The following is a 16,397-nucleotide window of genomic DNA, read 5'->3' as shown; positions in this document are numbered from 1 at the left end:
CTTCCTACACGTACTCGTGGAAGAAGGAGTTAAATTGCACCTTAGAAGATGAATCCTGGCACCAAGCTTTCCGTTTGACCAAAAAATCCTCAGTCTCGGCAGTGATACAAGAAATCCATATAAAACTCCTATGTAGATGGTATCTAACCCCGTCCAGATTGCATAAGATATACCCCTCGCTTAATAACACTTGATGGAGGGGCTGTGGAGAGGAGGGTTCGCTTCTCCATATTTGGTGGACTTGCCCCAGACTCAGAGACTTCTGGCGAGAAGTTATGTCAGAGATGTCCGTAATATTGGGTACACAGGTTCCTCATGATCCAAACACCTTACTGTTTCTATCCCTTCCAAAGATGCCTGGTATGGATAAACACCCTCTCTTACTAATCATGCTCACTGCAGCTAAGAAGCTTATTCCAAAATTCTGGAAATCCAAGACTATCCCTAACTTGGAGGATTGGAGGTCAGCCGTTGCAGACCTCCTTTCCTTGGAAAGATACCACTATTTAAAAACACACCACCTAGAGGTTCACGAAATGATGTTGGCCCTGTGGAACAAACAGATTTAATTAGAACTCCTGCATAGTGTGCTTTTCATGAGGCACTATTGATATGCTCCCTCAACCTTCCTCCCCCCCCCCTTTTTTTTTTTTTCTCCTTTCTACTTTTTCTTGCTCTTTCTCTTTCTCTCCATCTCTTTCTCTAGCCTAGAGATGTTTCTCCCAATCTAAAGGTTGATATATAAACATGTTTAAATTTTGTTGAAAAATTTTGCGCAATATGAGAGAAATTGTTATAATTTGTTCTCCCATGTCTGGATTATACTCCTTTCTCTCATTTAGACATCTTATTGAACGGACAACTATGTTTGCATATATATAAACAGGGCGACATTAAGCCCAAAGGTCATGTATAACTTTCAGTATGACTTCGTACCTGTATTATTTAAACTGATTTGTATATTCTTTGTTGTCTTTTTTGAATACCTCAATAAAAATTTAAATTAAAAAAAAAAAAAAAAAAATGTGTTAATATGATGGACGGGGTTGATTAAGTCATAACAGTTTCCTGATATTGGGTTTCATGTCACTAAGCAGGAGTTTTAAATCGCTAAATTTGAAAATCTGGAGCCAATAAACAAACATTCTACTTACCAAAGTGTTATGCAGTGCACTCCACATGGGTTATTTATGATGACAACAGACAAAAGACTGGAAAACCATTGACAGACAAAGCGGTTTAGACAAACACAACAGACAGTGGCTATGTTTCCTGCTACTACATAGTAATAATTCAGAAATGTGAAGTTATAGGGACATGAAACCCAAAATTTTGCTTTGTGATTAAGATAGAGCATGCCATTTTAAACAACTTTCCATTTTACTTCTATTATCTAATTTGCTTTGTTCTTTTGGTATCCATTTTTTTTAAAAGCATATCTAGGTAGGCTCAGGATCAACTATGCACTTCTAGGAGATAGCTGCCAATTAGTGGTTTCACTTATATGCCTCTTGTCAGCTTCAACAAAGGCTACCAATATACTGTAGCAAATTTGATAATAGAAGTAAATTAGAAAGTTTTTTAAAATTGTATGTTCTGTTTGAATCATGAAAGAAAAACAAAAAAAATTTTGTTTTGTGTCCATTTAAAGGGATATGAGCCCCCAAAATTTTCTTTCATGATTCAGATAGAGCATGCAGGGTCGGCTTTACAGTCCAGGTGCCTGTAGGCACCAAAATCTACAGCGTCCCCCACGCACTCCCGGTTCACATGTATTATGAACCTATAAATACAGCCTAAAACTTTATAGATTTTTTTTTTTTACAGCAGCTGCTAATTTAGCCACATAAAAGGCAGTCCATGAGCTATAAGAAAACACTCCAGGCAGTATTTGTCCAGTATGAGATTCCAGTCAGAACAATATTTTTTTTAAATATCATTTATAAAAGAAAATTGCAGGTTTTCTAGACTGGGGCTTCATTTAGAAACTTTGCTGACCAAGCCTGCAATGTGCACAATCTACCAAGGGTCAGCTGTTTTTTTTAAGTCTATTTATCCTGTGCAACAGCCCTGGCATTTTGAATTTTAGCAATTATATTCATACCTATGGTATTTTATGTGAAAGACTGCCCTCTGACTGTACATCTATCATTTTGATAGCCGCTGCTGCTGCTGATACATGCCCACTGTGCATTTAGAGTGCTTTGTAATAGCGCACAAATAGTTACTCACTGTCACTCCCCATAAAAGAAGCAGCCCCCACACACTTACTCTCAGTCCACTCTGTCCATATTCAGTTGAGAAATGGACTGGATCGGCCAGCGTGGTGGCCATCTTTGTTTAGGGCAAAGTTATTATCTACTATGGTGAGTGAGGGCAAAGCCACAGAGGTGTGCAGAAAAGGCATATAGAGCCCCTCTATGAAAGGCACCTGTAGGCACATGCCTACTCTGCCTAATGGTAAATCCGGCCCTGAGAGCATGCAATTTTAAACAACCTTCTAATTTACTTCCTGTAAGTTCAGGAGCCTGCCCATGTCTGGAGCTTTATTTGGCAGCATTTTTGTAAGAATGTTATCCATTTGCAAGAGCACTAGAATCTAGTGCTAGTGACTAGATGGCAGCACTATTACTGTCCTGCCATGTGGTGCTCCTGATGCATACCTTGGTTTCTCTTCAACAAAGAATATCATGGGAATGAATCAAATTTGATAATAGAAGTAAATTGGAGACTTTTTTTTTAAATGGTATGCTCTGTCTGAATCACAAAATATTTTTTTGGGGGGTTTAAATCCCTTTAATATTAACAATACTTGTTAATGTCCATTGCTGAATAACAAAGAATGTGAGCCGTCCTTACAAGTGCCTGCAATCTATCAAAGTCTGAAAGACAGTAAATTGCTGAGAATACTAAACTATCAAAAAAACCTTGAAAGCAAAGAGTGGGAAAATTGTTTAGCTTTAGGCATCCAAGATAAACCTCAATAAATTACAATAATTGTGCTTGAAAGGGGTCCACTACAATCCTCTCCCACTACTTCCTTCTTGTGCTCACCCTTGGTGATCCCACCGACCCCAGGGGCAGTATAACCCACTTTGGGTACCACTGGTGTAAATCACCAATATGCAGACAAATAATTGTCTAAAATACATTAAGACTATGCTTTGTATATAAAAAGTTGCATTGTACAGGGACATTGTAGACCAGCGGTCGCCAACCAGTGGTCCATGGACCACTGGTGGTCCACGAGAAGATGTTGGTGGTCCTTGACACCATCAAGGAGGAATTAATCTCCTCTGATGGTGTCATCCCCTGGCTGGACATCAGTAAAAAACCGACAGAGGAGTTAAATTACAATCTCCTTACGCACGTTGTGTAGTACTGCACAACTTGCGTAGCTAGATTGTATTTTTAACTCCTCCCGCCCGGCGGGCTGCTCAGAGGAAGATACTTCCATTCTAAAGCCAGCAGAGGTTGGTATAGTCGGCTTGAAACAGTGGAATTAAAGTATGTAAAAAAAAAAAAATCTTTAAAAGACTATTTCTCATATTTAATTTATTTTCTTCCCTTTACCTGTCTCTTTGTAATAGTTTTCATATTCCTTCAGATGGACTTACATCACTACGGCCTAGATTTGGAGTTTGGCGTTAGCCGTGAAAACCCGCGTTAGAGGTCCCTAACGCTGGTTTCTTACGGACTCCGGTATTTCGAGTTCATTTACCGACACTCAAAAATCACCCAACGCTCAAATTTCTACCGACACCTCAGACCCAGTAGTAAACATATACCGACAAAATAAACATTCACGAATCACAAAACAAATATTACACAAACTACACTTACACTCATACAAACACAACACTATATTTATTTTTCAGATTTAATAATTTTTCATCAAAATACAAAGGATTAAAGTTGCGAGATCTCGGGTGTTAGAAAAAAAACAACACAAATCCATTTTCCCATTGACTTACATTGACACACGGGAAAAGACCCTCATATACCTACATCTAACTTATAACATTATCACAAACAAACACTCATCGATGCATACAAACAATATACACCACATGACATACAAAAAATATTTATTTATCACAAAAAGAACATGATTTAGTTACTTTTTCACACAAGCTCATGACGTCACTCACTTTACGTGGAAAACCAGTCTTAGAAAAAAAAAATTACCAATTTTTAGAGCCTCCATTGACTTCTATTGGGAAGACGTGCTCGTGCACGCGAAACCCACATTTCCCTAATGCACGCAAATAGCGTAGACAGAAAAACTCCAAATACCAGCGCTAGAAAATACATGATTTCATGCGTTAGACCCAGCTATGATAAATAGCTCAAGAAATGACTATTTCCCTATGGTGGATTTATGGATTTTACTTATTGAATATTCACAACACCATTAAATTGTTTCAGACTTTTATATTACATCAACTACAAATCAACATCACTAGTAACAAACTTTTATTTTAAAAAATATTACATTTAAACGGACACAAAAATAATGTCAACTTTTCATGATTCACAAACACTACACAATGGGAAACAATTCTCATTTACCTTTATTATTGCATTTCAGTTATTCAACTCATATGCTTGCAGCAACAGCATATCTACATAGGCTTAACACATGATCAGTCATGGATGCACATACATTACTTTTAACATTCACTCATACATGTGCATTTAAATGATGGGGGAAAAACACATTACATTCTCTATAGGAATCACAAAACAGAACATATGGATTTTACTGTACTTTTAACATCATGATTCCATCACCAGAAACCATTAGGAATTACGTACAACAAGAACATCATTACACAAGATTACAGATGTCACTTTATGGGAAGGAACAACAATGCCAGACCGCTATATAGAAGTCAGCATATGTGGGACACAATCACAATATATACGTATATGTACATAACACGCATCACCCATCACGCAACCACAAAGCACACATTTAGATTTTATTCTGCACACAATAACAATGTAGTACAATACAACAACACAATGAGGATTTCAGAACTACATAGGCAGGTTAATAATATCATGACGTCATTAGAAGATTCAACCATACACATCACAGATTCACGACTGTACCGCCCCTTTCGGAACTTTAACACTCAATACTAAAATACAACATATACGTAAACAACAGTTTGGAACAGCATTATTAGGGAGATTTGAATGGGACAATTAATAAATATTGTCAGATCGCAAATCACTTATATATATAATACTACAGATGACAGCCGGAAGTTATTCAGCATTAGTGCGATTTGAAAGGGACGCATACAATATTGACAGCTCGGCAATCACTTATATACACAATACTACAGATGACAGACGGAAGTTATTCAGTATTAGTGCCATTTGAATGGGACGCATACAATATTGACAGCTCGGCAATCATTTATATATACAATACTACAGATGACAGACGGAAGTTATTCAGTATTAGTGCGATTTGAATGGGACGCATACAATATTGACATCTCGGCAATCACTTATATATACAATACTACAGATGGCAGACGGAAGTTATTCAGTATTAGTGCCATTTTAATGGGATGCATACAATATTGACTGCTCGGCAATCACTTATATATACAATACTACAGATGGCAGACGGGAAGTTCGGAATTATTATTGCGATTTTAAAGGGACACATACAATATTGACATCTCGGCAGTCACTTATATATACAATACTACAGATGGCAGACGGGAAGTTCGGAATTATTATTGCGATTTTAAAGGGACACATACAATATTGACATCTCGGCAATCACTTATATATACAATACTACAGATGACAGCCGGAAGTTCTTCAGCATTAGTGCAATTTGAAAGGGACGCATACAATATTGACATCTCGGCAATCACTTATATATACAATACTACAGATGACAGCCGGAAGTTCAGAATTATTATTGCGATTTTAAAGGGACACATACAATATTGACAGCTCGGCAATCACTTATATATACAATACTACAGATGGCAGACGGGAAGTTCGGAATTATTATTGCGATTTTAAAGGGACACATACAATATTGACATCTCGGCAATCACTTATATATACAATACTACAGATGACAGCCGGAAGTTCTTCAGCATTAGTGCAATTTGAAAGGGACGCATACAATATTGACATCTCGGCAATCACTTATATATACAATACTACAGATGACAGCCGGAAGTTTAGAATTATTATTGCGATTTTAAAGGGACACATACAATATTGACAGCTCGGCAATCACTTATATATACAATACTACAGATGGCAGACGGGAAGTTCGGAATTGTTATTGCGATTTTAAAGGGACGCATACAATATAGACATCTCGGCAATCACTTATATATACAATACCATAGATGGCAGACGGGAAGTTCGGAATTATTATTGCGATTTTAAAGGGACACATACAATATTGACATCTCGGCAATCACTTATATATACAATACTACAGATGACAGCCGGAAGTTCTTCAGCATTAGTGCGATTTGAAAGGGACGCATACAATATTGACATCTCGGCAATCACTTATATATACAATACTACAGATGACAGCCGGAAGTTCAGAATTATTATTGCGATTTTAAAGGGACACATACAATATTGACAGCTCGGCAATCACTTATGTATACAATACTACAGATGGCAGACGGGAAGTTCGGAATTATTATTGCGATTTTAAAGGGACGCATACAATATTGACATCTCGGAAATCACTTATATATACAATACTACAGATGGCAGACGGGAAGTTCGGAATTATTATTGCGATTTTAAAGGGACGCATACAATATTGACAGCTCGGCAATCACTTATATATACAATACTACAGATGGCAGATGTTACTTTATCGTTTACAAACAATGTTGCAGCAACATTGATCGATCACATTCGATGCACACATTATACACAACTATGCACTTTCATTCATGTTAGCCTGGACATGTGCTTGTTACTATAAGATCGCGTTTAAGGAATATTGATTACGCATATGATCAAACATTACAAACATGCACTGTATGTGTGATATTTGACACTTTCACATTGAGATTCATTGTTGGAAAACAACATTTCAGCAAACAACCATTAAACGCCCACTGTGAAAGCATTCGCGCCGCTCACATACAAACAGGTGAATACAATCAGCAATCATTACTAACTCACTACCATTGGACTAATTGTACTATAAATCCCCCAAACAACATGGCCAAAGCATCACTTGTGATCCACATCAGATCAAGTGCATACCTTGTTACGCTGTTTTGAAAGATGGATGACGATGACATGGTAGACGCTGCTGGTGCTGCTATTGGCGAACTAGCTGTTGGTCGAATCAGGCAGCCTCGGCGGCTCAGACTGAGACGAAGGGGTCGTCTGGTTCGAGGTCCTCCTGTCTACAGGGTGAGACCCACCTTGGAAAACATGAGCGACTTTGAGGTTTATGATAAGTATCGGCTCGATCGCGAACAGCTCATTGGCCTTTACGATCTTCTTAAACCTCATTTGGAGCCACGTATAAGAATAAGGACTGCTGTTCCCGCCATGAGTAAGATGCTAAGCTGTCTATACGTCCTGGCCTCCGGGAGTTTTCAATCCGGAGAACTGTACATGCATGGCCTGGCTCAAGGTACATTCTCTGTGGTGTTTGATAACTTTCTGGACGCCATGGTACATATCAGTAAGCAATACATAGGATTCCCACAGAATGATGGTGATTGGAGGCGCCTGAAGCGGGAATTCTTTGATATTGCTCAATTGCCCAATGTCTTGGGAGCCATAGATTGTACCCACATTGCGCTGCGTGCTCCAATTGATGACTTGCCCTTCAGAAATCGCAAACATTTTCATAGCCTTAACGTGCAGTATGTTTGTGACGCACGGATGAGGATTATGCATGTGTGTGCGAATTTTGGAGGGGCTAGTCATGATGCCCGCATCCTCTCTCTGTCGTCCCTGTGGAGACCGTTTGAGGAAAGACAAATGCCCCCTGGTTATCTCGTTGGTGAGTATTTGTGCACAACATGGTTAATTAGTTTGACAATTGCCACTGTAGTTTTAAAATGTTAGCGTAATGTTCAGCTATAGGATGCAATTTAACCATATATTTTGCCCCCGCTAATGTCTACTTTTAGTTCAATGCAGATATGTAGCATGTCTTACCTTAAATGCTCAGATAGAGAATGCAATGTAATCATGTAGTTTGCATTTTACACAAGGCTTGATTTAGGAGAAATACGCATATGTATCATGTCTTAGCTGAAATGGCAAGATATTAGCTAATGCAATTTAACCATGTCATTGTCTCTTTCCGCTAATGTCTTTTAGTTCAATGCAGATATGTAGCATGTCTTACCTTAAATGCTCAGATAGAGAATGCAATGTAACCATGTAGTTTGCATTTTACAGAAGGTTTGATTTAGGAGAAATATGCATATGTAGCATGTCTTAGCTGAAATGGGAAGATATTAGCTAATGCAATTTAACCATGTCATTGTCTCTTTCCGCTAATGTCTTTTAGTTCAATGCAGATATGTAGCATGTCTTACCTTAAATGCTCAGATAGAGAATGCAATGTAACCATGTAGTTTGCATTTTACACAAGGCTTGATTTAGGAGAAATACGCATATGTAGCATGTCTTAGCTGAAATGGCAAGATATTAGCTAATGCAATTTAACCATGTCATTGTCTCTTTCCGCTAATGTCTTTTAGTTCAATGCAGATATGTAGCATGTCTTACCTTAAATGCTCAGATAGAGAATGCAATGTAACCATGTAGTTTGCATTTTACACAAGGCTTGATTTAGGAGAAATACGCATATGTAGCATGTCTTAGCTGAAATGGGAAGATATTAGCTAATGCAATTTAACCATGTCATTGTCTCTTTCCGCTAATGTCTTTTAGTTCAATGCATATATTTAGCATGTCTTACCTTAAATGCTCAGATAGAGAATGCAATGTAACCATGTAGTTTGCATTTTACACAAGGCTTGATTTAGGAGAAATACGCATATGTAGCATGTCTTAGATGAAATGGGAAGATAGAGAATAATATTGAAATAGATTTTTTTATTTTAAAATAAACATTTTTTACTGGATTATCGTGTACAAAACTTTTTATTGGACTCCAAATACTATTTTGAGGATTCTGTTAGAATTATGTTCTGTTCATAATTTATAGGTGATTCTGGGTACATGAGCCGGCCTTGGCTCATTACCCCCTTGCGTAGCCCGACTGATGTGTCTGAGGAGCGCTTACAATAGGGCTCATAAGAGAACCAGGGCGGTGGTTGAACGGATGTTCGGGCTCCTGAAGATGAGGTTCAGGTGCCTGGACAAGTCGGGAGGAGCCCTCCAGTACAACCCAAAGAAGGTGGCTAAGATCGTTGTAGCCTGTAGCGTCCTGCATAATATTGCACAGCGGGCTGGGATGCTGCAGGCCGTCCGGCCGGACAGAAACCTCCTCAAAGATGAGGAGGATGATCCTGTTCTAGAGGGGCCATTCCGGGACGAGGGGCTCAATGTCAGAGCAGACATCATCAACCGCAACTTTAGACGGTAAAGAATAGAAGTTAGACTGGAGTATTGTCAATAGATGTGAACTCTAGGGAAATGACAAGTAGAGAATTGTGCAAACATGTTAGGATTGTTCATCAAATGCTAAAAATGTGTTTCATTTATTAATATAGGTGATGCTCTGGGCATTGGGTCCTGTAGCGAGTCTTTGCCACCTGGTTTTTAAAGAGGACATCAGATGGTAAGTATAAATGTATGGACTGTTGCTGGCATGAATTGTACACAAATACATCATATGGCATACATTTTCGAAACTAGTATTTAGTTTACACATTACTTAAAATGTAAATACTCAGAAAGGGATCCTCTAGCATGACTATGGTTCAATGTCACACATTAGAGGTTTGTTCTGCTCAATATGACTCATCTTCACACTTGATAGAACATAACACAAGATGCTACACAGGCTTAGTAAGCTAGTGACAGAAATTTATTCTGAAATGGGGGTGGGAGAGGGGTACAGAAATGATTCACACACTTGTAGTAATTTTTATTAAACTTTTTCTGCCATTAGGGAGCTGACTTAATCTAAAGACTGAAAGGGAAGAATTAGAAGCCTGACAGTGAAGATTGCCCAGACTGACAGTGGAAAAAGCCAAGATTGAAATTGAAGTATACCAATGGGATCATGTCTGGCATTATCTTTCCAATCTGCTGACCTTGAAAACCATACAAAGACATGTTCACATGGTAAGTGCCAACTATTTGATAGAATAAGGCTGTGGAGGCATCCTATTGGAGACACTTAGTTGATTTTCTAATTTTTAGATGGTATTTCACAGTCCTCTATTTTTGAAATGATGAATAAGACACCTATTGAAGATCAACTGTTTAGCCCTGAATTGACTTTCAAAGACCATGCATTATCCAGGTTGGTGTACCAATGCATGCTAGTTAAGAATCACAGGAAGAATGTTGAATATTAGTAGCTTACATACATTAGTCATATTTAGTTCTTAATTAGATATTTAGGGATCACAATCAGACACTTAGATGATTTTACTTTTTTAGATGGTATTTCACAGTCCTCTATTTTTGAAATGATGAATAAGACACCTATTGAAGATCAACTGTTTACCCCTGAATTGACTTTCAAAGACCATGCATTATCCAGGTTGGTGTACCAATGCATGCTAGTTAAGAATCACAGGAAGAATGTTGAATATTAGTAGCTTACATACATTAGTCATATTTAGTTCTTAATTAGATATTTAGGGATCACAATCAGACACTTAGATGATTTTACTTTTTTAGATGGTATTTCACAGTCCTCTATTTTTGAAATGATGAATAAGACACCTATTGAAGATCAACTGTTTACCCCTGAATTGACTTTCAAAGACCATGCATTATCCAGGTTGGTGTACCAATGCATGCTAGTTAAGAATCACAGGAAGAATGTTGAATATTAGTAGCTTACATACATTAGTCATATTTAGTTCTTAATTAGATATTTAGGGATCACAATCAGACACTTAGATGATTTTACTTTTTTAGATGGTATTTCACAGTCCTCTATTTTTGAAATGATGAATAAGACACCTATTGAAGATCAACTGTTTACCCCTGAATTGACTTTCAAAGACCATGCATTATCCAGATTGGTGTACCAATGCATGCTAGTTAAGAATCACAGGAAGAATGTTGATTATTGGTAGCTTACATACATTAGTCATACTTATTTCATCATTAGATATTTAGGGATCACAATCCGAAAAAGGAATACATATTATAGTTGATATAGAGGTATTTGAATGGACATGAAATATGACATTTATGTTCAACATATATATTATTGAAATGTGATATACATTATTATGTATAATTAGAAATTCAGATATTTTAATTTATTTTTTATTACACAATATAATGGTGTTTTTTTTTTTTTAAATTTAAATAATAAATATCTTGAAAAAATGTTGAACAAAGTTAGAGCATAGACACAAGATGATTGTAAATGTATTTTATGAATATTTGACAACGTGTGTATTAACTTTGTTAAAATTTTGTTTTTTAATTTCAGATTGTCATCTGATGACTTCCAGGAATATTTTTTTGTTTTTGTTTCAGAAACTTTTAATTTTTTAAATGGTAATAATAAACATTTTATTATTAAATACACTCTTTTGAACAGATTATAATAAATATCCATATAATCTGTCAATAAAAAACAATTTGACTCCCATGACTGGTAGTTGTCTATTTGACAAGCACATGCATAAGATCAAATAATGCATTAATTTTAGAAAATCCACTGATTCAGAGAATATTACATTAAACTATCTTTTTTAACATTAATTGGGGAGTGAGATCCATCGATACTTTTCTTTTGAAATTCTTAGATGTTAAAATTCGGATATGTAGTCAAAATTTGTCATAAATTATTTGTTTTCACTTTTAAGAAGGGGAAGTGGTTCAATTACATTAAAGTGACAGTGTTGTTGAATGTAAAATTAATTTTATAAGATATTGTATCTTCCTTAGGTATCTCAAAACATTATTTGCTAAATTATTTTAATTTTTACATTTATAAATGGTAGGTCATTTAACTTGATATTTTTCACAAGCTAGTTATTGGATGCCAGGTTAATCGATTTGATTTTCTAGTGGAGTCATTTAACTATAGTTATTAATATTATGTAGTTTTTAAAATCTTACCTCTTGGGTTAGACATCACATATCTATATATAATTTTCATTCCCCTTTAGTTTATTTTGACAATGTTAAATCAACATTCCAAATGTTTTGGTCCTTAAAGGGACATTCACAAAGTATATTGTGTATTGATTTTTAAATAATTCATAAAAGAATTTAAACATATTTAGAAAGTACTATAGAATTACATTCAGTCTTTAAATATACTTTGAAAAAAATACATCAATGCACATATCTTAGTCAATTACATAAGGCATCTATGTGCAACCAACAATCAGCATCAAAATAGCCTATGTAGATATGTATTTAATCCAAGAATATATATAATTACAATCTAATGATTGAATACCAAAACATATTAAGTTGTTCAAATATTATAATCTTATCCAAAATGCATACATAACATATAGCTTAATGTCCCTCTAAGCTGAAGACTCCGAAATACCTCCTTTACAAAATATATTTCAGTCAGTGTGTAAAACAATCCAGAAGTTAATCTAAATTTGCTTTACTCATATGTTATACTAATTTAGCAAAAGGAAGGTGCCTAGGTTTCTGATATTTCAAGCATTATTGTGAAATGTTTATTTAAAGGGACATGAACTCAAAATATACTTAAAGGGAGACAGTTAAAAAAATTATTGATTTATACATTCTGAATGAGTATTCTATTTTAAGCAACTTTAAAAATTGTCTCATATTATGAATGTTCCTTGTGATGTTGCTATCATTACTTTAAAAATAAGGCATTAAATAGATAATTTATTTGCTTCAGTACTCTGGACAGAACTTGTTTTTTTGTGGTGAATTAATTTATCCAACAATCATCAAGGACAACCCAGGTTTTTTGCAACAATTGTCCGTAATCTAAAATATCATTATTGATTTGCAAAGAAAGATAACAAGATAATTCTTAACATTTGAGAATCGGATTAAAATATAAAGTTGCTTAACATTTCATGCTCAATCTGAATCACCAACGCTAAATTTGTTTGGACAGTGTCCCTTTAAGAGATTTAAAGAGTGTATTTAATTCTCTTCTTATCTTGACATACTTTGCTTGAAAAGCATATCGAGATAGGCTCAGTAGATGAAGATTGGTGGATGCACAGAGATGCCTTATGTGATTGGCTCAACCATGTGCATTTAAATTTCTTCTGTTGAGGATATCTAAATACTAAGATAAATTGATTTACATTTTAAAGTCTAAACAATTTTCTATCTCTACAGATCATTAGATAACATTGTTTGGTTGTAATGTCTATTTAAAAATAAAGACGCCATTGCACAATAACATATATGAGCAGTTCAGACTAATACAAGCTCGAGGTTTATTTACTAATAACAAACAAACCTGTAGTTTAACATTTATAAACAGATTATCCAAGTTACTGACATTATAACCTGAATTTGAACATTCAGAAATATTGCGTGGGAAACGCATCTTGAAACACCAGATTAGCATCTTTAAACATTAGAGTCTAATGTCACGCAATAGCACACAATCAATGTGCATTATGAAATACATTTAATAGAGCAATATCAATACTTCACAATAAGTCAAGAAATGGATTTTATGAACAATAAAGATATACAATATTAAATGTGTATTTGTATTAAAGAAACAGACCGTTATTAAACCGAGAAATGTCTACAACATTTAATAATGTGACAGTATTAGATTTTAAAGAGAATTTAATCATTAATATTTAACGGATCACGGATATTAAATCTGCGTCACACATATCCGCATGACAGGCCCATGAGTTACAAATAAGTCTACATAAAAAATGAAGTTACAGCACCACCAGGAGGTATGTGTAAGGAAGTTACTAAGATATGAAACATTAAGGAACGGCCAATCAGAGTTCATCACACAAACACAACTTGAGTCAGGATGGTCTCACAGACATTCTAACAATATTTCAAACTTTTATCCAATCAGATGTACAGATAACTTGTCCCATGGTGCATCTCATGTTTACTTCACCATATAAAAGTCCATTACATGTTGCCATCTTTGTCAGTTCTCTAATGCCTGCAGGCAGTATATAATATTTTTCAAAAATTATATTCGACAACTCAGCAGGCATGTCAGCTCCCAGGTTCACCAAGGAGGAGAGCGCTGCACTGGTCCACGCCGTCAAGGACTTTTATCCCCAGCTGTTTGGGAACAAGAGGAGGTTGACAGATGCGCATGTTAAGAAGGCCCTCTGGGAGTCTATCACCAATGCGGTTAGATTGGTGTGTGACGTCCAGAGGACCCAGGATCAGATCATGAGGAGATTCGGAGATATGAGGTTGCGGTTAACAAAAAAAGTCAACCTCATAAGGGACTGGGTACAAGCCCGTAAAAGAGGGGGCAAAAGAGAGGCCCCGCGGAAACTGTACCTACTCCCTTATGAGGTGACTTTATGCGAGCTCCTCAATCTCCGGGTCCCCAAAAGATTTAGATCCTCACCATCTTCGGCCTCCTCTTCTTCCCTCCCAGCTGCGGGATCTGAAAGTCCTGACGCGGGGGCCAGGGCAGCTGCTTCTCCGTCCGGTGGCCTGGGAGGAGATGGAGAATCTGAACCAGGTAATTATCCAACTTCATATAATATCTTAATATTTGATTTTTTTTTAAAAAATGTGTATATAGTCAGATACTAAACCTATACAGATCTCACAACATACACTACATATGATTTGGGAAATCTCACTTAGCGCCTACTGCTAGAAGAACCCTTAGCTTTGATAAGTGACCCCTAGTGGTCAAAATCGTTTAGGAAAATCGGAAAATTCAAAAGTATATCAAAGCTCCGGCTGGCCGGCTTAGGTTCAGAAATGTGAAACCTATTCCTTCACAGTTAGAGTAAAATTAGTATTTATTAAAACAATATATAAAATGTAGCCGATTACAGTTGTTGTGTGGTTTTTCTGGCATACATTCACATGTAACAATTGACAATAAAAATGATAAAACAATAAAACAATGGAAGGTACCTTCAAGGATAACAGTAAAATAAAATATAGAATGATTATTCTAAATCAGTGTTACCTGATATGTTTATGAATAACCCAAAAGTACTTTCATAGGGTTACTAAAAATGTCCGGATTGGATAAATGAACGCACTCTTCTGTAGTGGTGCTAACTACTATAGTTTCCTATAGCAGTAATACTTATTATAATTTACTAACCAATCTGAGGTTTATACAATAATTATTTCTGTATTACATCAGAAATATTCGGACAGTTCAGAGACAAGCCGGTTAGGAATATCTCTAATTCAATTGTGTATTTAACGTGCAAATTACCCCAGAGTAGTGTTATCACTCTGGAGATCTATGTGTGTCCGTCCAAAATAGGTTTGGGCCTCAATAGATGTCAACTCCTATTGTTTATGCTTGTCGGATGAAAGGAACTGGTCTACTGTGCCTCACAAGGATCAGAGACCGTTCTCCGCTAGCGGATGGAAATGGTTATCGGTGTCAGTGAATCTGTGCTCAATGTCAGTGAACAGGTGATCAAATCAAATAATGCAAATGTTAGGTGGTTCGAGTGGTGCTAATACACAAATCACAAATATACAAATCACAAATATACAGTGGTACTAATAAACATAGTGAAAAATCTTGCAAAAAATGTTGCTTCAAAAAACGATATGTGTGAGACAAAAAGTGAAATTTCGAAGCGTTAAAGTGTACTTCAAAGGATTCCTCAGAGAACACTAGTGACCAGCAGGATACCAGTCGACAATTTAAAAAAATTGAAAAAATTAAAAATTAAAAAATGAAAAATATGAATAATGTTATAGTTGGTTTTTCAAAGTGTTCCAAATCGGCGTTAATCCCTCTTTCTGTGTTTTAGTCAGTAGATTTAACAGTCTATGTGAGGTGTTTATCGCCTGTAGCGGGGATTGGGCTTCAGCGTCTTTAGACAGTTTTTCAGCTCCAGCGTCACCCGGATACTATTCCTTCTGCCGAAAGAAATAATAATAGTGCAGATGGTTTTCAAAAGTAGTGGAATAAATTAAAATGCTACTCACCAGTCGACGCGTTTCGGTCAGATATAGACCTTTTTCAAGACTGGTTTACTATTATTTCCAGGGGCTTTAAATACCCCTTACTCTAATTACCCGTATTTTGA

This window comes from Bombina bombina, chromosome 5 (assembly GCF_027579735.1).
Source record: "Bombina bombina isolate aBomBom1 chromosome 5, aBomBom1.pri, whole genome shotgun sequence".
Taxonomy (NCBI): domain Eukaryota; kingdom Metazoa; phylum Chordata; class Amphibia; order Anura; family Bombinatoridae; genus Bombina; species Bombina bombina.
Note: the sequence above shows the minus strand (reverse complement) of the source record.